We start from the raw sequence: 21252 nt of genomic DNA, 5'->3' as shown, positions 1-21252 counted from the left end.
CTTAACCTGCTTCAGGCTTCCCTTTTACCTTCCAAGATCAACCCAGTCCATCCACTGTCACCCAGGTAAACAATCAGGCCAACACGACTGCTTACCAGGCTGCCCTTTGCCATCTTCTACCTCCCTCCACTTCCCACCTTCACCCCTTTCCTTCTCCCCAGGAGCTGAAGCCCTGCCTGAGGCAGCCTGGGACCCTTTTCCTTGCTCCTGCCACCTTTATACACCCTTTTTTGGCTTCTATGATACCGTGTGACTCTGTTCTCTTGTCGCTCAGGTCCTGCCCAAAGTCCCACAGCTTCTGTTCTCAGCTCCCTCCAAAAGTTGTCTCTTTCCCCTTAGAACTACCTGTTCTGTCTGTTCCTCTGGCAGAGCTCTTCCTGCAGCTTATATAAACAATGATCCTTAAGTCTCTTATATCTTGTTCTATTCTATACTTCCAAAGTTTCTTATCTCCACTTTGAACTCAGACATCTTTTAGCTACTAACTTATAAACTGTTATTTAACTTATTTAATGACAAGCTTTATTTAATCTCCTGTATGTTTTCAAGATTAAGCCTAAAATCAGGTATACCTAATAGATAGATAGTCCTCCAACTCTTCAGAGATAGGCTGGATATGGCATTTAAAATGTTTAATAAAAGTGCTTCCCATAATAGACATACAATTTCCTACTGGAAATCCCAAGTTCTACAAAGAAGATAGATGGGGCATGATGACTCCACCTGGATTGTGGTAAAGCTAACCGCTGGGGAAAATGTTCCATGCCTTGCCTGCTGCCAAAGCTTTGCTCAAACTGTGGACACTTTTGGGTTTATTTCCCCCACTTTGCCTGGCCAAGGCAAGGTCAGTTTTCCCAAGTTCCTCTACAGGAAAAATCTCTCAGACCTGGGTCTGACATTCAAAGGCCAAAGCTGCTCCGTGTGACAGCTGAAGAGAAAATGCTGTCCAGTATGACAGCTGAAGACCTACCACCACAGCCCAGCCTTTGAAACCATGGGAGACCCGGCCAATCATCTAGGTAATGAAAAAGTCTCCCACTATAATTTATCCTCCTCAGATCTCTGATGACATTGACCGACCTGACTAAACTCACACCAATCACTCTCCAGCAGCCTAGGGCCTCACTTCTCACTTCGTGTGTCAGGTTGCCTTATCACATTCTTCCTAGATATCAGGGCCACTTCTTCAGTCCTGAGAGAATTCTGGGGTCTCACTCGCCCCTCTCCTTCCTCCAGACTCCTGTAAACTCCACCATTAACTTGCTCCTTCAAAGGCTTCTTCTTTTCTCACGCCTTTCTCCTCATCCCCTCATGCCCTATTCCCTTACTAGAAGGAAATATCCTCTCCAAAATTGGCATAAAATTTGCCTTCTACCCCAAAAACACCTCCCAAGACACCTCTCTTTCCCACGCCTCTGCATCCCTCCTCCTCCTTTCTTTGGCCTCTGTTTGTACACTCTCTCACTTTCCAAGATCCCCAAACCCCAATTATCCTCTGTCCCTTTCCTTAGTCAATCCCACTGTACGGGATACTACCTCTCCTTCCACTGCTGCACATCATAATCCCCTTTTTATTACACTCAAAGACCCTTCTGCCTACGTCCTCAGACTCCAGCACTCCCTGCCCATAGCCAGTCTCAGAGGCCTCAAATACATCATCCAGTCCCTTGCATTCAAACAGTTTCTATGCATCACCTCTTCACCCTACATCACTCCCATATTGGCAGTCCAAAAAAAAAAAAAAAGAACAAAAAAACCCCCCCAAAACAAAACCAACCAAACAAAAAACCTACCAAACCTTCTGCCTAGTACAAGACCTTCACCCCATAAATGCTGCTGTTGTCCCTTTCCACCTTGTGGTCCCCAACCATTACACTATTCTATACACTATCCCTAACAACACTACTCATGTCGCAGTCCTAGACCTTAAAGATGGTTTTTCATCAATACCCCAGATGCTCACTCTCAAGATCTTTTTTCCTTCACTTGTACAGACCCCAATACTCGGCAACTCTAACAACTGACCTGGAATGTCCTTCCTTGGGGATTCAAAAACAGCCCCCACCTTTTCAGCAAGGCACTTACTACAGACCTAGCCTGCCCTCCCCCTTTTCCTTCCTGCCTGCTTCAGTATGTAGATGACCTTCTCCTTGGCAGTGCTCACCTCTCTGATAGCCAACCTAACACCACCTCACTCCTCAACTTCCTCAGCTCCAGAGGTTACTGGGTCTCACCTTCCAAAGCTCAACTCTTTTCTCCCCAAGTCATCTATCTTGGATTCTCTCTCACCTCAACCCATAAACACCTCATTTTAGACTACCTTGCCCATCTCTGCTCCTTATCTCTGCCCTCAACAAAAACCAAACTACTTTCCTTTTGGGGATGGCCAATTTCCTCTGCTCATGGATCCCTATATACTCACTTCTAGTACATTCTCTATACCAAGCTGCTTCTAGATCTTCCCATGAGCTTCTTCTTCCCACTAACAAATAATTCTTTAAACTCAAAAATGCTCTCCTTTCAACCCTGGCCCTCTGCCTCTCAGATCTATGTAGATCTTTCCATCTTTACACTTCTGAAAAACAAAGTTAAGCCCTGAGGTCTTGGGACATTCTCTAAAATCGATCTTTACCTCTGTCCCTTACCTCTCCAAAACTCTAGACAACATTGTTTACAGCTGGCCTTTCTGTCTATTCACTCTTGCTAAAAGCTTCTCTGTTCATCTCCAAACTGAACAAATGAACTCTGGGATCCACCTTCACAATCTATTCCTGTAGTGGCATTTGCTTTGCCCATGACCTTGGACTATACAGTCCAAAGGAGGCAGTGCTTCCTGCCATTGTACAAGACCTCTTATAAGGAGTTGGAGAAGGGTCACATTCCCCTTCTCCCTGCTCCTGCTTATGAGGTGGATTCACTCCCAGTTAGATCAGAGGACAACTTCAGCTGTCTACTCCATTCTGTATTCGTGAGTGTATTTCCTCAATTTATATCTTCATAAATTCTATTGCCCATTTAATAGACTTACATGGATTGATCATAATAAGTGGCACCCATGTGACAAAAAGACCCTACACTCCCTGTAGCTCCTGCCCACAGCCTCCGCGACAGTGGCAGCAGGTTGGCTCAGGGGCTTGTGTGCTCACTGCAGGTCAGCCTTGCTAGCACTCCTGAGCCACTCTGTCCCAAGCACATGGATCTGAGCCCCACGAGTCCCCACTGGGGCTACTTGAGTGACCTAACCCTAAGTCACTCGGGCAGCTGCTGGTGAGTTTCTCCGCCCTGCAGAGCCCACACAGCTCAAAACCCCCAGGAATGACCTGACCCCTGCTCTGGTGACCAGCTGCATACAGCAGCCCGACAGGGTGCCTGTAGACCAGGCAGCTCATGTGGCATGTGAGTCAATCACTCTCTGGCCAGGTGACTCACAAGGCATCGGTTCTTGTAACCACTGCCAGAAGCATGTGTGTTCTTCAATAGGTAGAGCACCAGAGAAAGGTGCCTGTACTAGGCACCTTTCTAGTTCTGTGCTTTTAGCAGCTAGATTGGGTCATAGTCCCTTGCCTGGTTAGAGATTACCAGCAGACTGTTGCTTTACTTTTAAAATTGTTCAGTGTAGCTGCTGCCAATTCCAGAACACCCTGGGCTGCCACCCTCAAGAGCGCACCTGCCTGCCTGCTGGCTTCCACCACTCAGGCTGAGTTCAGTCCCATTGCCACGCCCCCACCTGTGACCATTGTCACCAGCCCTATAGCATCAGCCAACCAGACAGCTCCTGCCAGGTGTGTGACCATGCCTGAGTGCTTCCAGATCACTGGTGTATTGCCTCATTGTTGTATACAATCTGTTGTGGTTCCAGCAACCTTGCCTAGTGTTCAGAGGTTGCCTGGGTGAGTGCTTAATTCACAGGAGCCATTCAGGGACCTGAGTCAGCTTGCACCAGACCTGTTTGGTGCTACACCTGCGACATCTACTGGCAATGATACCACATCCACAAATCACTGGATGAACCAGCTGTTCACAGTACCTGGTCAATTATACATCTGGAATATCTGGACTTGTAGGACAATCTTTGAGGATTTTATCTGAGTTAAATTACTTGACAATTTTACACTTTAAACTTATTAGTAAAACAATAAATTAATAAAATTTTCTTTACAAATTTTGAATATCTCTTTAAAAATGGCAGAAAATATTACATTTCAGGGTTTTAAAATTTTTTTTGCTTGTATGATGAAATGGATTTTTATAGGACATATACAACCTTCTTGGGACATATATAATATTCACTGCTATGGCAATTAGCATAATAATTCACATCACATCTTTAAAAAATTGGCTCAATATTAATAGCAAAAATGAGGCATTAATGGGACTGATACAGGACTTACAAGGTAGGAATGAAGACTTAAGTAAAATAATTCTTTCTCTGGAATCTGCTAACTTACCACAAGAACTTCAGGCTTCACAGAGTAGCAATGAGGATTTAAACAGAAGGATTCTTTCTTTGGAACATGCTAACTTACCACAAGAATTTCAGGCTTTGTGGAGTAGCAATGAGGATTTAAATAGATTCTTTCTTTGGAATCTGCTAACTTATCACAGGAACTTCAGTTCATTAATAATAACTGTACAACCAGATTTAATTCTATTGATAATAACTATGAATACTTAATGGATAAAACAATAACTTTTCAGAGCAATATTAACACTATTAGGAGGAAATATTATCACTAATTGATAAAATAAGGTCTGTTGAATCATATGTTTCAGAAGAACATAAAAAGTTGCATGATTCATGAAATCTCTGGAATCCTTTACAACAGAGGAGGTTCAGACACTGCAACAGACCATAGTTACTCAACTGCAAGCTCTGGAAGAATCTCTCAGTAAAGATGACAAGAAACTAATAAACAGAAGGGCAAGGCCATACAAGTCATAACATCTCCAGATAGCTCTCATACAATGGCTTATCCTGTCACCATCTGTGAAAAGTCAGCAGATGATAGACATCCTGAGCCATATGTAGAATATATTTTGCAACCTATTCATATGAGAGATTTTAAAAAAAAACCCATTAAGGAAGTGGTGTTCACCTATGGTATACACTCAACATATGTAAAACAGATGTTAAATAAGTGGTCTTTCACAAATAGAATCATACCAGATGACTGGAATCAGTTAATCCCAGATGTTCTAGAATATAGCCAGCAGTTATAATGGAAAAGCTGGTTGAGAGGGGAAGCTAGAAGCCTGGAACAGCAGGATAAGATCAGAGGTTTTGTGATCTCCCAAGATCAAATTCTTGGTGGGGGATGTTGCACTGATAGAAATGTACAAGCTACTTTTGATGAGCATACAATCTCCCTATGTTGTACAGAAGCTTTAAATGCTTGGAAAAAGTTTCCAGAACCAGGGAAATCAACTGAGCTATATTCAAAAATTTTCCAAGAACCAGAAGAGCCTTTTATTCATTTTATGCAAAGGCTGACCATGGCTATAATAAAGCAGCGTCAGACCCATAGTTAAGATAAGTATTAGCCAGGTATTGTGGCATACGCTTTAATCCCAGCACTCAGGAGTCAGAGGCAGGCAGATCTCTGTGAGTTCAAGGCCACCCTGCTCTATAAAGTGAGTTCCAGGACAGCTAGGACTGTCACACAGAGGAAACCCTGTTTTGAAAAACAAAACAAAACAAAACAAAAGACAAGTATTAACTCAATCTTTGGCTTTTGATAATGCTAATAAAGGATGCAAAAGAGTATTTACACCCTTAAAGGTCAGGTACACACCATTGGAGGAATGGATTCAATATACAAATGGTGTTGAGTCTCTTAACTATGGTAATGAGGCTTGGATAGAAGAGGCAATTTTCAGAGGAAGAAGGAGGCCTCAAGGTACCAAGTGTTTTAACTGTGATACACCAGGTCATATGAGAAGAAATTGTATACAAGGTGCTCCTAGAAGCAATACTCCTTCTAGAATAACCCAAATGGGAGACCCCAACCTTCTGGATTATGCAGAAGATGTGACAAAAGCTGACATTGGAACAATGAATGTAGATCAACAAGAGATACACAAGGCAACCCTTTATCAGCAGGAAATGCCTCAGGGGGCCTTTCACAGACCCCCAAACCAAAAGGTATATGTAGAAATGATATTTGGAAGATGAATGTGTTTCATTTCACAGAATTCAGAAGATTAAAATATGTACACCATACCATTGACACCTATTCAGGATTTCAATCGGTAACTCCTATGAGTTCTGAAAAGGCTGACTCTGTGGTTACACATCTATTAGAAGTTATGGCCATCATGGGAATATCTGTACAAATTAAGACTGACAATGTTCCAGCATATATCTCAAATAAAATTAGTCAGTTTTTTGCTTATTACAATATAAAGAATGTAAAAGTTATACCACACAATCCCACAGGCCAAGCAGTCATAGAAAGATTGAATCGAACTTTAAAGGATATGCTAAATAAACAACAATAGGTAACTGCTGTGGGATGTTCTGTATGGCAAATGTGTTGCTGATTAGTCAATAAATAAAACACTGATTGGCCATTGGCTAGGCAGGAAGTGTAGGCGGGACAAGGAGGAGAATAAAGCTGGGAAGTGGAAGGCTGAGTCAGAGACACTGCCAGCCGCCATGATGATAAACAGCATGTGAAGATGCCGGTAAGCCACAAGCCATGTGGCAAGGTATATAGATTTATAGAGATGGATTAATTTGAGCTGTAGGAGCAGTTAGCAAGAAGCCTGCCACAGCCATACAGTTTGTAACCAATATAAGTCTCTGTGTTTACTTGGTTGGGTCTGAGCGGCTGTGGGACTGGCAGGTGAGAGAGATTTGTCCTGACTGTGGGCCAGGCAGGAAAACTCTATCTACAGGGAACAATGACTCCTTGAAAGAGATTACATAATGCTTTATTAACCTTGAATTTTCTCAATGCTGATGAGAAAGGAACAACAGCTGCGGAGAGACACTGAAAAACAGAACAAGCTACTGAGCTGAACCAACTGGTTTACTTCAAAGATGTGTTGACCTCAGAATGGAAACCAGGATACATCCTACATTGGGGAAAGGGTTTTGCTTTTGTTTCTGCAGAAGAAAAGCTATGGATACCAACAAAATTAATAAAAATTCGCTTAGAACATGAAAAAACCCTTGATGAAGAGAAGTAATAGCTCATCCACCAATGTGACTACTCTACAAGTATTAAGAAAAAACTCAACAAACAAGAGTTGGGGAAAGGTTCTGTTTTTTGTCTTTACAGGATAATAAAAATACCCATCTTCCAGAAATCATAAGGTGTTAGACACTCAGATGTCTACAGCAGAAGGGAAGAACCTATTGGTACCAATATACTCTATAGGGTAATATCCCACTGCCTAACATCAATATCTCTTTAACTCTAGAATAGTTGTCCTGATTCAATTATAAATCAAGCTGACTTTAGAATTGGAATGTGGCTCTCTCCTCTAAACACAAGCATATTGTTAGAAGAAAAAAATCAAGAGATTCTTCTGTCTCATATTGGAAGAGCCAACTGGTGTGAGATAGAAGAAAACCAATAATCTAAGGACCATTGTTATCAAGATTCTATTTCTCTCCATGCTTATTCTTGATTTCTCAGAATCTTTCCTTACATATCATCTTTAAATCCAAACTTTCCATTTTGATATTATCAAAGTTTTCCACAGTGAAAATAAATCTTCCCAATAGTAATCTCTGAAGTCTCCAAAAGGAAGATGGGCCCCCACAACAATGACTGTACTCTGTCCAGAAAGATGTCATGGTAGCTAAGAACATTACTCAATGATCAGTTTTGGACCCAAAACTCTTCAGGACAGTTCTAAGATGAGATGGTCCATCATACTACACTTCTAGCCAGAATCTCAGACAATCTTATCCATTACTGATACTGGCTGCAGACTCTATGGCTAGCCCTATTGAGACCTAACTATCTAAGCTTTCTTACAGGACCCCACAGAGATACTCTCACCCCCCTAAACAGAAGGAAGCAATTCTAAGAAAACAACCCCTCTCTCCCAAAGGTTTCATTTTTCTCAGGGTTATGGATGGATGATTATAGGGTTGGGGGTGGAACAATAAAATTTGGACTCAGTATTCTTCTTTAGAAAAGAAAAAGGAGAATGGATAGGTATAGGATATTAAGGTAGATTATTGTATTTACTAGTAAACTAATTCAGTAAAAAATCAGCCTTAGATAATTTGCACAGATATGGATTCTTGTATATTGATACAAATTTAAACCATTCTTATATTCCTATTTAAGATAATTTGTATATTGATACAAATACAAAACTATATTTGTTGTATTGTACACACATTCCTACTTCTGTTTGAAATATTTTGTATATTGATACAAGTGTAGTATTATATTTATCATACTGTATATATGTTCTACCTCTGTTTATGATATTTTGTATATTGATACATATTAAGGATATTATTGTCATATTGCATATTACACTATACATTTCTACCTCTGTTTAAGATATTTTGTGTATTGTCACAATTTTGAGGTCATTATCCTTATATGATACATCTGTTTACAGACTGTTTACCTTGTTAATGTGAAGCCTTAGTCCTTAAGTTATTTTGGTGGATAAGACTTATAGAACTATAGTCACCCATTCTTGTCATTTCTATAGTTATATTAGTTAGGTTGTCCAGATTTATAGAAACATATGTCAGATGGATAGGTAATCTTCAAACACTTCATAGACATAGAGAATATGGCATGTAAATATTTTGATAACTTAGAATTCTGTTGACATGAGACAGATTGCTCCTGGCAGCACTGATCTGATCCCGAGACAATGTTGGACTTAAAGGACACTCCATATGGAAGTTTGTCTTCTTCTTGGTATAAAATGGCTTGCTGGGCAAAGAACTGTCCTTTCCTTGACTACTGACAGTATGTACACTGTCCTTTCTGGACGATCAAGACACAAGGAAAAGTGACTGCTGAACCTTACCAAGACAGGGTAAGATGGTCTTTCAAAATTCCTTATGATGTATTAATTTTCCCAGAGTCTCCCCAACATTAGGGTCAAGCTTAAGCATCTGGAGAAAAGGCCCCTTGTTGGATGACTCATCCCTAACAGGCTTGAGGGCCAGAAGGCCCAAACAAGTAAAAAAGATACTTTCTGAGAGCCAGCCTGGGTCTGTGCTGTGGGATGGTCTGTATGTCAAATGTGTTGCTGATTGGTCAATAAATAAATCACTGATTGGCCCGTGGCCAGGCAGGAAGTATAGGTGGGACAAGGAGGAGAATAGAGCTGGGAAGTGGAAGGCTGAGTGAGGGAGACACTGCCAGCCGCCACCATGACAAGCCACATGTGAAGATGCCGGTAAGCCACGAGCCATGTGGCAAGGTATAGATTAATGGAAATGGATTAATTTAAGCTGTAAGAACAGTTAGCAAGAAGCCTGCCACGGCCATACAGTTTGTAACCAATATAAGTCTCTGTGTTTACTTGGTTGGGTCTGACGGCTGTGGGACTGGCAGGTGAGAGAGATTTGTCCTGACTGTGGGCCAGGCAGGAAAACTCTAGTTACAAATGGCGTCCAACGTGGTGGCAAGAGTTTCCACCTAAAAACTGAGAAAAAAGATTCTAAAACGGAGCTAAAAACAGCTTCCTAATTGTCTCTCTCAAATGAGCAGCAGCTGCTGGTTTGAGCTACTGGTGGGTTCCTAGCGTGTGCGCTCGACCTGCAGTATGGCGGGAATGAGGCCTCTGCAAATGGCACATTAAGCTGTGTGGTGGATTTAGCCTTTGCTAGTACAAAACAAAACAAAACAAAAAAGAGGTTTCTGGGCTACACGCTGCTTTGATAGAAGCACAGACCCACTATTTCTGAGAGTTGATGGCTCCCAGAGCTGGCGGAAAACGTATCACCGCCATGTTGGGAAGCTAAAGTGGGTGGAGCCAGCAGCGCCAGCGCCCTTTCAGACTTAGAATGCTACAGTTTAAAGCAATAGGCTCAAGCTAATATAAAAAAATAAGCCACGTAAAGATGGCTACCACACAGAGAATCTGGATTATGTTCTCTTTGATATTCGTAACTAAAGAAAAACATTTGATTGCAAAAGCTGTTGAGTTATGCCAAAATGTATATTTTATTTTTTTTTTATTTTTTTATTTTTTTTTTGGTTTTTCGAGACAGGGTTTCTCTGTGTAGCTTTGCGCCTTTCCTGGAACTCACTTTGGAGACCAGGCTGGCCTCGAACTCACAGAGATCCTCCTGGCTCTGCCTCCCGAGTGCTGGGATTAAAGGCGTGCGCCACCACCGCCCGGCTCAAAATGTATATTTTAAAGGTACCTTGACTTCAAAATTTGGATGTAAGGATATGTTGCTTTGGAAAGGAGGCTCTGCTTTTGTTTCCACAGAAAGCCAGAGGCTATGGATTTGTTCCAGATTAAGATACATCAGGTTTGACCAGCCAAGACCCCCTGAAAGGTCTCTGATGACACCATGGCCCAGATGATCCAACATCCAGAACCGTTTCAAGGCAACTGGCTCAGACGATACACCCTCATGGACTACTCCTAATCCTAAAATTTTCTTTGTGTCCCCATAAGATAGAGTGCCCCCCTCCAGCAGGAAGTAGTAAGAGAAGCTACGCCCAAATTCCCAAATATACCAAGCTGACTTTGGAGATGTGTAAAGGTTAAAACCTTCCTTTTTAAGAAAAGAAAAGGGGAAGTGCTGTGGGATGGTCTGTATGTCAAATGTGTTGCTGATTGGTCAATAAATAAATCACTGATTGGCCCGTGGCCAGGCAGGAAGTATAGGTGGGACAAGGAGGAGAATAGAGCTGGGAAGTGGAAGGCTGAGTGAGGGAGACACTGCCAGCCGCCACCATGACAAGCCACATGTGAAGATGCCGGTAAGCCACGAGCCATGTGGCAAGGTATAGATTAATGGAAATGGATTAATTTAAGCTGTAAGAACAGTTAACAAGAAGCCTGCCACGGCCATACAGTTTGTAACCAATATAAGTCTCTGTGTTTACTTGGTTGGGTCTGACGGCTGTGGGACTGGCAGGTGAGAGAGATTTGTCCTGACTGTGGGCCAGGCAGGAAAACTCTAGCTACAGGTCTGCCTCATGGTCTTAGCAACAGCAGCTGAAACATGATCTGGAGATGACCTGGACCAATGAGAGACAGCCATGTCACACCAGCTGATGCATATTCATCAGACCTTCCCCCAGGGTGGGGTGGAGGGTATATAAGGCTTGCCTCTTCCTGAATAAACTGAGCTTGTTGTTTCAACATTCTCCCAGAGTCTGTGTGGTTTGACTCTGTGCCTACTTGGCCCCCGCCCCCAAAGGGAACAACAGCAAGGACCCTGCTACAGCCCCTAACCCCACAGGCAGAAGTCTTAGCACTGGCCTTTAAGGTGTACCATGGGAGAGATGAAAAAGCTCATAAACAAAGTACTAAATGCTGGCCAAGGCCATCTGACCAGCTTCAGCAACTGCCCATACTCCCTTTCCCCCTGGGGCTCGAGGACCACTGAGTCCCTGCTTCAATGTGATCAGGAGGGTCACTGGCCCCAGGCTTGGCCTAATTCCTGCAAGCTACCTAGGCCCAAAGTGTCACCAAGAGGGACACTGGGCTGTTGACTGTCCCTGTGCCCCTCGTAGCATGGGGACATCAGATGCAGACCACCCTCTAACCAACCTTTTAGGCCTGGCCATGGATGACTGTGGGGAACCGGGATCTCTTAACCTGACCACTGTCATCTTTGACAGGGAGCCCCAGGTAGTCATCGCAGTATCAGGGTGACCCATCTCCTTCCTCTTGGACACTGGGGCCACTTACTTGGTCATGAAGAAGTTTGAGGGACCCACCTCTCCTCATTTCCCTATTGTTGGGGTAGCAAGACAGCCTTACCTACCTCACCAGACCCCACCACTCAATTGCATTTTCAGGGGTATTCCACTCACTCATTCATTTCTGGTGTTGCCAACGTGTCCTGTACCATTAGTGGGAAGGGACCTTTTAGACAAAGTGGGAGCTTCTATTTCTTTTGCTCCCCGCCATTCACCTGACCCCAAACTTGCCTGCAGCCCCTCTCCTCCTCCTCCTAGCCACCCACCCTACTGGTTCCAACATGTTTCCTCGGCCAGCCTCCCAGGTGGACCCCTAAGTCTGGGACACCCCAAACCCCTCTGTGCTAGACACCATTCTCCCCTTATCATCCCATTACAGGACTCTACACAGTACATTACTCAAGCCCAGTACCCATTCTCTTAAGGGGACTTAAACCTATCATCTCTGACCTTCAAAGAAAAAAAAAACTACTTTATCCCACATCTTCTCCTTTTAATACCCCCATACTTGCAGTTAAAAAGTCTAATGGGACCTACCACCTGGCTCAAGACCTCCAGCTCACTAATTCTGCAGTGGTCCCCCTCTGTCTTACGGTGCTTAACCCTTACGCACTCCTCTCCACCATCCCCTCAGGAACCTCCCATTTCTCAGTTCTGGATCTCAAGGATGTTTGCTTGTCTATCCCTCTTAGCACTCAGTCTCAAAACATCTTTGCTTTCATCTGGACTGACCCTGACACCCAACTCTCTACTCAGCTCACTTGGACTGTCCTGTCCCAGGGGTTCCGGGACAGCCCACACCTATTTGGCCAGACCCTGGCTTCTGATCTACTCTGTCTCTCCCCAAATCTAAACTCATACACTATGTCGATGACCTTCTCCTCTGCAGTCTGTCCCTACAAATTAGCCAAACTGACACCTCTGCTCTTCTAAATTTCTTGTCTAACTGGGGTTATAGAGTCTCACCCTCCAAGTCCAACTGTCCACTCCTCAGGTCACCTAATTGGGACTAACCATAACCCCAACCTGCAAAGCCATTAACTTTTGATAGAAAACGCCTAATCCAGCCTCTTGCAGTCCCCTCTACTAAAGAGGAGATTTTATCATCCTAGGAACAGCTAGCTTCTTTCGTTCGTGGATTCCCTCTTTTTCCCTCCTTGCCCACCCCTTATATGAGGCAGCCCTTGGTCCCCCACATGAACCCCTCACTCCCATCACTAAGCCCTTTCAGAAGCTCCAGCAGGCCCCCTCTAGTCCCCAGCACTTCATCTCCCAGACCTGACTCATCCCTTCTCCCTCCATGTAAGAAAAAGAGGGATATGTCCTTGGGTCCTAGGCCACCAACTGGGACCTTCCTTTGAACCTGTAGCATGCCTGTCAAAAACCTAGACCTTATCACCCAGAGATGGGCACCCTATGTACATGCTTTAGCAGCTGCTGAGCTCCTTATTTGTGAATCAAAAAAAACTAACCTTTGAGTCACCCACCATTATCTTCTCCTCCTACAACCTGTCCCATCTCTTAACTTATAAAGGCTTACAAACTCAACCTCTTTCCCAGGATCTTTCTCTCTAGGTGGCACTAGTAGAAGAAGCCACACTTACTTTCCGATCTTGCCCACCCCTCAATATCTCAAACTTTCTGCCTTGACCAAACACTGACCACCCCCCATCTCATTCTTGCATTGAAACCTTAGAGGAACTACTGCCCCGTCCCTTACACATGCAGGAGGGCACATTGAACTCAAGCCGTCTATACCTGGTACACAGATGGCAGCTCCTGTTTACATGAGGGGACCTGAAAAGCAGGTTATGTCATAGTGTCAGACACTGAGGTGCTTGAGGCACAGGCACTCCCCGCCCACACTACTAACCAACAGGATGAACTAATACCTCTCACCCATGACTTCCAATTGGCACAAGGACAATTCCTAAATGTTTACACAGACTCCAAATGTGTTTTTCATATCCTCCTGTCCCACTCTGCCATCTGGAAAGAGCACAGGCTACTTACAACGAAAGAAGGGTCCATAACTAACTCAGGTCAAATTATGGCCATGCTAAAAGCCTCCCATCTCTCCACAGCTACAGGAATTATTCATTGCGGGTCTCATTAGACTGACAACTCCATCACCTCTAAGGGAAATTGCTGAGCTCACTAGGCCCAGCTCATCTTACCCACTACAGAGAATCCTTGCATTACAACCCACATCCCACTGTCACCCCCTGACACTTGACAAATTCTGTCCTATCTACACCAACTCTTTCATCCTAATAGCCAGACTCTGTCTCACTTTGTCAAGGCTCACCTCCAGCCCACCCCTGAGGACTTGCATTTCTTAAGAACTAATACTGCCTCTTGTAAAGTCTGTCAAATGTCAGACCCCAGTTTCAGATGCTGCAGCTCTCCTTTTCCTGCTCACCAGGCCAGAGGATCCCTCCCAGGGACTGACTAGCAACTTGACTTTACCCACATGCCCACAGTCAGACGAGTTAAGTACCTCCTGGTCCTAGTGGAAAACATTCTCAGGCTGGGTGGGGGCCTTCCCAATCACTAACAAAAGGGCTCAGACAGTCTCTGACCTCCTTCTCCAGGAGATTATTCTCCGATTTGGAATCCTTGCCTCCCTCCAGTCAGACAATGGTCCTGAAATCACCTTCCAGATTTCCCAAACCTTATCCAAAGTCCCCAGCATTCCTTGGCATTTTCATACCCCATACCACACCCAGTCCTCAGGAAAGACAGAACAAACTAACCACTCCTTAAAAAACATCATTGCTAAAATGCCAAGGGAAAATCACCTAGATTGAGTAAAGCTCCTGCTTCTGGCTCTTTTTAGGTTTCCAAGCAACCCCTTTCAATCTTACCATTTGAACTCGGGAAGCTGGTTCTAACTCCTGGTCTCTTATCCAAACCCTCACCTCTCCTGATAACCTACTCACTTCCTTACTCTATCATCTCCACTCTCTTCTATGAAACTTTACTGATCACTCCCTACCCTGACCATGTGCCAACCCCTGTCCATTGGGGACCAAGTCCTTCTCTCTCCTCTAGACCAATGCCCCTCCCCCTCCCCCCTAAATGGCAGGGTCCCTTCAAGGGAATTCTTGTAACTCCCACAGCTGCTAAGCTTGAGGGCCTCTCTCATTGGATTCATTTATCCCATCTCAAGCCCTTTAATTTCTCATCTCAAGATAATTTTTCTTCATACACATCAACCCCAGCAGGACTCTGCTCCCTTAAGTTTCAGAGGATGAGATCAACTGTCTTGTTCCCAATTCCAGAAGAATGAGGCTTCACCCAGCAGTCATACTCAACTCTCCCAAATTGAGAATCACACATGGAAGAGGATGCTTTCCTTCCTGACCCCTCTCCTCGTTCTCCTGTCTCTACTAATCACACCTTGCTTCATCGATTTCTTGTCTATATATTTCCAATGAAACATTCAAATTTCTCTAATCAAACAATTAATTAGCTGTTGTTACAGGACTGCCAAGCATTAGCCACAGAGCTGGAGGCATAAAGACCAAACATGTCAGGTGGGTAAGAAACAACAGTGTTGCACAAATTCCTAAAGGTCTTATAATAAAAACCTGGAGCCACCTTTTTTTTATAATAAACAGAAAGGAGGAACGTTAGCATTCAGGCATTATACTGGCCTGCCCTTGGGACCTGGCAGGATATGTCATCCCTGCGTGCATTTGCTTATCAGCATTCAGGCATCACACTGGCCTGCTCAGGGTCCTCAGAATACATCATCCGCTATGTTGCTATGTAGTTTCTGTGTACATGCACTACATCTCCTTATAAAAGGTGGACCCCGCCACTTCTCCCTCAGAGGCTGGTCTCTGCGCCGTTTCGCTCCCCTTCCCCAATAAACCTCCCACTTGTTGTATGGTGTTCTCCCCGCTGCCGCTAAACTACAATAGCGGAGTTATCCAGCAGCAGTGACTTCTTCAAAATGGCCTCCTGCAGCTGTTCCGGTTGAAGGCAGAGAAGGGAGGATTTTCTTGGCAGCTGTATCTTACGGTATCCCTAGAACCCCTGTTTGCATACAGATCAACTCAGTGACGAGCCCAGTGTTCATGGTGTGTTCTTTCTTTGGACTCTGCCTCCTTCTGTCTTGCTGCTTTTGTTCCTTGAGACTAGCGGCAAGCTTTTTGCTTTTTCACTCACTCACCCTCCCTCCCTTCTTCCTTTTGAGTTCTAGCCAGAAGGCACAGACTGGCCTGAGGCAGGCAGTCTCCCTTACTTCAGCCTTCAGAGTGCAGGAACAGATAAATGAAATAAGGAAGGCAATACAGTATAAGAAAGAAAAGTACAATTAAGAGGCAGAATACTGGAAATAATAAAATTGAAATTTTGGATATAAACAACTGAGTAATTTAAACAAAAAGAAATCTTAATTGGAAGCCTCACCAAGAAATGGCTTAAATGGAAGACAGAATATCATGGCGAATCACGGGCATAGAAGTAGAAGAACCCTGTTGCACTAATAAATTCTCCCCAAGTGCCTGCCTTGAGGGGATTTCTATCAGCGTCCAGAACAGATGCTACAAGCGGCTGAGGATACTAATCTGAGGGATATAAATGAATCTAAGCACACTGAGTTCGTCAGTCCATTCACTTTATTCTTCGAAGTCAATTCTGTCTACACAGTTTCTTTTCTGCTCTCACACTTAGCTCCTCTCAGTCTCTCCTGCTGTTCTCTCTTCATTCTATCTTGTTCTTGTTCTTTCCATCTCCGTCCTCATCTCTGTTCTTCTCAATCAATTCTCTTCCTGTTCTTTCATCTCTATCTAGGTGTTTTCCATCTTCTCTCCTTCTTTGTTCCCCCCAAGCGTGTGTGTGTGTGTGTGTGTGTGTGTGTGTGTGTGTGTGTGTGTGTGTGTGTGCGCGTGCGTGCGTCCATTCATTAACAACTTGTTAGTAAAAACTACAAAGTAAACTCTCAGGGACAAGTATTCTGATATGAGTCACACTTGGCAAAGACTAGGTCAACTTAATTGGTGATTGACAACAGCTGTAGATTGTAAACAATTCTGGCTATCTCTTAAAGGGATAGCTACAAAAGTTACAAGGAAAGAAATTAAACCTATGAGAGATTTAAGGAAAAGGCAAAGAATATGTATACTATTTTATGTGATTAATAATATCCAGATATGGTTAGTCAGTTAACAGCCTTTTTCTGTTAGTCACCTGAATCTCAGGACCTATATAATTAGTCTACTGAGCCTAAAATCTTCCATTAAAAACTAGTGTAGACAACCTCTGGAGGCATCACGATCCCTGACTTCAAGCTCTACTATAGAGCTACAGTAATAAAAACAGCTTGGTACTGGCATAAAAACTGACATGTGGACAAATGGAATAGAATTGAAGACTCTGACATTAATCCGCACACCTATGAACATATAATTTTTGACAAAGAAGCCAAAAGTGCACAATGGAAAAAAGAAAGCATCTTCAACAAATGGTGCTGGCATAACTGGATATCAACATGTAGAAGGCTGCAAATAGATCCATATCTATCACCGTGCACAAAACTTAAGTCCAAGTGGATCAAGGACCTCAACATAAATCCAGCTACTCTGAACCTGCTAGAAGAGAAAGTAGGAAGTAGTCTTGAACGCATTGGCATAGGAGACCACTTCCTAAATAGAACACCAGTAGCACAGACACTGAGAGAAACAATCAATCAATGGGACCTCTTGAAACTGAGAAGCTTTTGTAGAGCAAAGGATACGGTCAACAAGGCAAAACGGCAGCCTACAGAATGGGAAAAGATCTTCACCAACCCCACATCTGACAGAGGACTGATATCCAGAATATATAAGGAACTCAAGAAATTAGACATCAAAATGCCCAACAGTCCAATGAAGAAATGGGCTACAGAACTAAACAGAGAATTCTCAACAGAGGAAACTCAAATGGCTGAAAGACATTTAAGGAATTGCTCAACATCCCTAATCTTCAGGGAAATGCAAATCAAAACAACTCTGAGATACCACCTTATGCCTGTCAGAATGGCTAAGATCAAAAACACTGAAGACACCATAATCCATCTCCCCCAAGATCCAGCTATACCACTCTTGGGCATATACCCAAGGAATGCTCAACCACACCACAAGAGCACTTGTTCAGCTAAGTTCATATCAGCATTGTTTGTAATAGCCAGAACATGGAAACAACCTAGATGCCCTTCAACTGAAGAATGGATAAACAAAATGTGGTACATATACACAATGGAATACTACTCAGCAGAGAAAAACAATGACATCATAAGGTTTGCACACAAATGGATGGATCTAGAAAAAAATCATCCTGAGTGAGGTAACCCAGACTCAGAAAGACAAACATGGTATGTACTCACTCATAGGAGGATACTAGATGTGGAACAAGGATGACTGGACTGTTACTCACATCACCAGGGAGGCTACCTGGAAAACAGGACCCCAAGAAAGACACGGGGATCGCCCAATGACAGAGAAATGGAATGAGATCTACGTGAACAGCCTGGACATAAGTGGGGGTAGTGAAAGGCAAGGGTCAAGGGAAAGAGAGCTTGGGGGAGCGGGAGATCCCAGCTGGATCAACAACAGAGAGGGAGAACAAGGAATAGGAGACCATGGTAAATGAAGACCACATGAGAATAGGAAGAAGCAAAGTGCTAGAGAGGCCCACAGAAATCCACAAAGATACCCACACAACAGACTGCTGGCAATGGTCGAGAGACAGCCCGAACTGACCTACTCTGGTGATGGGATGGCCAAACACCCTAATTGTCATGCTAGAAACCTCATCCAACTACTGAGGGACTGGATGCAAAGATCCATGGCTAGGTCCCGGGTGGATCTCTGGGAGTCCAATTAGCGAGAATTAGGAGGGTTTATATGAGCGAGAATTGTTAAGACCAAGGTTGGATAAAGCACAGGGACAAATAGCCAAACGAATGGAAACACATGAACTATGAACCAATAGCTAAGGGGTCACCAACTGGATCAGGCCCTCTGAATGGGTGAGACAGTTGATTGGCTTGATCTGTTTGGGAGGCATCCAGGCAGTGGGACTGGGTCCTGTGATCATTGCATGAGTTGGCTGTTTGAAACCTGGGGCCTATGCAGGATCGCTTGGCTCAGCCTGGGAGGAGGGGACTGGTCCTACCTGGACTGAGTCTACCAGGTTGATCTCAGTCCGCAGGGAAGGCTTTGCCCTGGAGGAGGTGGGAATGGGGGGTGGGCTGGGGGGAAAGTGAAGGGAGCGGGAGGTCAGGGAACAAGGGAATCTGTGGCTGATATGTAGAACTGAATTGTATTGCAAAATAAAAATAAAAAAAAAACTGGCAAGAAACAAGCCAAGCTAAGGCCTGGCATTTATAGTTAAGAAAAAAAAAAGATAGCACAAAATCTACATATTTGCACTACAGATACATTAAAATAGAGATGGAAATTTCAAGGGATGTTTTTAAAGACATACAGAAACATTTTGTTCCTTGTTCAAAGCCTCCATATAGTACCTCTTTTTAACAATTTTGCTTTTAAAAAAATAAATTTCTCCTCAATGGAAAAAAAAAAACTAGTGTAGAAATAAATACAAAGTGTTAATTGTTATTTGAATCAGAGTAGGGAGGTGCTAGTGGAGGACGCTTAGGGCAACATAGGTGGTATTGATCTCTTGAAGGACTAAGATATACCAAGGCCAGACACCTGCACTATCACTTCTGGTTCACTGTAATTCTTCTGAAGACTTTTGATCTAACAAGGCCAGGAACCTGCAATTCTGCTCTGTGAAAGTTCTATGAAGACACTTTGTATGGCCAGTATTTACCTTGTCAGTGGCTAAGGATGGAGAGTAAGACCTCTAAGTGTCTACAGTCTACATGGAACAATAGATCTAATATGAAGCATATTTAGTAAACCTTCTTCTAGACTATCCACAATGAGATGCAGTCATGAGATTACATGTACACATTAACATGGAAATGCACAGTAAATGGGGAGAATCATAGCTGTTATTGCACAAGAAGTTTACAACAAGAGACAGCCAGTTCATTCAAAAGGCCTTGTGTGATGGTCTCCTCTAACAGAACCCTTAGTTCCAATAGGTTGACCTTCTGAACTCTAGTTGTCACTGCTGTATACTCTCATGGACTATTGCTACCAGTGGCTCTCAATATTGCATGAATCCTAAACGGTCTTTTAATAAAAATCTGGAGTCAGATATTGGGGTAAATGCTGAAAGATCAGAGGAAATGAACCACAGCCACTTACCAACTCCTCAGCCAATCTTGTCTCCACGAATCCTCAGACTGAATGCCTCTGAGTCCTCAGCCGAAAGGTCTCTTAAATTCTCTTGTCTCCTCATGCCTTATATTCCTTTCTCCGCCCAGCCATTTCACTTCCTATCTCAACCTTCCTAGTGCTGGGATTAATGGCATGTGTGCTTCCCACATACTGGTAGCAAAGGCATGAGATCTCAAGAGCTGGGATTAAAGGTGTGTGCCACCACTGCCTGGCCTCTATGTTTAACTCTGGCTGGTTCTGTCCTCTGATCTTTAGATAAATTTTCTTAGAGTACAACAACCTATCACCACAGAACCCTTCTCCCCTGTGTGGTATTTGTCTGTCTGAGTCTGGCATAGAGAAACGTACACAGCTGTTTCCTGCAGCATTGTTTCCTTCAGTTTCATAGGCCATCCAATAATCCTGTTCTTTCCAGATGCAAAGCGAACAATTGGTATTTCAGGAATGAACCTTTTTGGACTAGGTGTGACAGCTAATGATTTGCCACAAGCACTCTCTGAAAACACGTTTTCAATTATGAGTCCCACACAGACAAGGAGAAAGGGACTAAAGCTGTGAGGTGCTTACAGCATGATTTCTTACAAAATATGATTGTTCTTTTTTGTGTTTATCCTGGAAACAGAACTAAGGATTGATTACATTTCAAAGTCCTTTCATGGTGTCAGTTTATACCACCTCCACTCACCTCCTGCCAAAGTAAACACTGTCATTTTCATGTCCAATTAAGGCTAGGGGGCCAGGATTGCCTCCAGTGTCTTACCTCTGGATTCTTCTGTCTTAATGTCCTACAGTTCTCCCCTACAATCTCTGAAAGCTTCTGTGTACCCTTTCACATAAGAGTAATTTAAACATTGAATGCAAGAAAAATAAACTAAGGAAGGGAAAGAGTGGAGCACACGAGACCAGACATGGTGAGAGCTCTGGTTGCTCTGGCTAACACCCCCTTGACTTTGTTTTTATCCTTTCAGCCTGACTTGGTGACCCAGGAGCTGCAGGTGCTCTCATATATCACCCCCGCACCCGCCCCCCCCAACACACACACATGGACTTGAGTCATATATAGTCTTCCTTCT

The 21252-nt window shown here is 43.6% G+C and overlaps 1 protein-coding gene across 1 annotated transcript in view; it reads right to left on the bottom strand.

Annotated features, from left to right (window-relative positions):
- Positions 1–21252, bottom strand: part of LOC128099738 (alpha-2-macroglobulin-like) — a 70839-nt gene that overhangs the window by 7063 nt on the left and 42524 nt on the right. The window lies entirely within an intron of this gene.

Source organism: Peromyscus californicus, unplaced genomic scaffold (genome assembly GCF_007827085.1).
Source record: "Peromyscus californicus insignis strain IS unplaced genomic scaffold, ASM782708v3 Scaffold_6__1_contigs__length_162567912, whole genome shotgun sequence".
Lineage (NCBI taxonomy): Eukaryota > Metazoa > Chordata > Mammalia > Rodentia > Cricetidae > Peromyscus > Peromyscus californicus.
The sequence above is the reverse complement of the archived record's forward strand: the minus strand, read 5'-3'. Positions and strand labels throughout refer to the sequence as shown.